Source organism: Eurypyga helias, unplaced genomic scaffold (genome assembly GCF_000690775.1).
Source record: "Eurypyga helias isolate BGI_N326 unplaced genomic scaffold, ASM69077v1 scaffold13776, whole genome shotgun sequence".
Classification (NCBI taxonomy): domain Eukaryota; kingdom Metazoa; phylum Chordata; class Aves; order Eurypygiformes; family Eurypygidae; genus Eurypyga; species Eurypyga helias.
This window is the reverse complement of record NW_010254842.1, coordinates 9,282-9,625: the sequence shown is the minus strand read 5'-3', so window position 1 is coordinate 9,625 and position 344 is coordinate 9,282. Positions and strand designations below refer to the sequence as shown.

At 46.8% G+C, this 344-nt stretch overlaps 1 protein-coding gene across 1 annotated transcript in view; it reads right to left on the bottom strand.

Annotated features, from left to right (window-relative positions):
• Positions 1–344, bottom strand: part of PAPSS1 (3'-phosphoadenosine 5'-phosphosulfate synthase 1) — a 26,930-nt gene that overhangs the window by 18,041 nt on the left and 8,545 nt on the right. The gene's annotated exons all lie outside the window — the stretch shown is intronic.

Below are 344 nucleotides of genomic sequence, written 5' to 3'. Positions count from 1 at the left end.
GTAAAGTGTGTCTTTACACCTCTGAAAGAAACAGCACTGAAGGTCTGGGGTCAGAAATTCCTCTGATTGGCAGAAGAGGAGTGTTTCTGTGGCTGGAGTGAATTTAAAACGTGATAGAACACAACTGGTGGCAGATACGAGGCTGCCAGTCCAGAAAATCATACCTCTCTCTGTGGAGATCACGGCTATCATTGCACTTCCCAGTTTTCCAAGCCTCTCCCCACCCTCTGAAGGAAGAACTTCCTGATATCTAATCTAAACCTCTCCACTTTCCATTTAAACCTGTTACCCCTTGTCCTGTCACTACAGGCCCTTGTAAAAAGTCCCCCCCAGCTTCCTTGTAG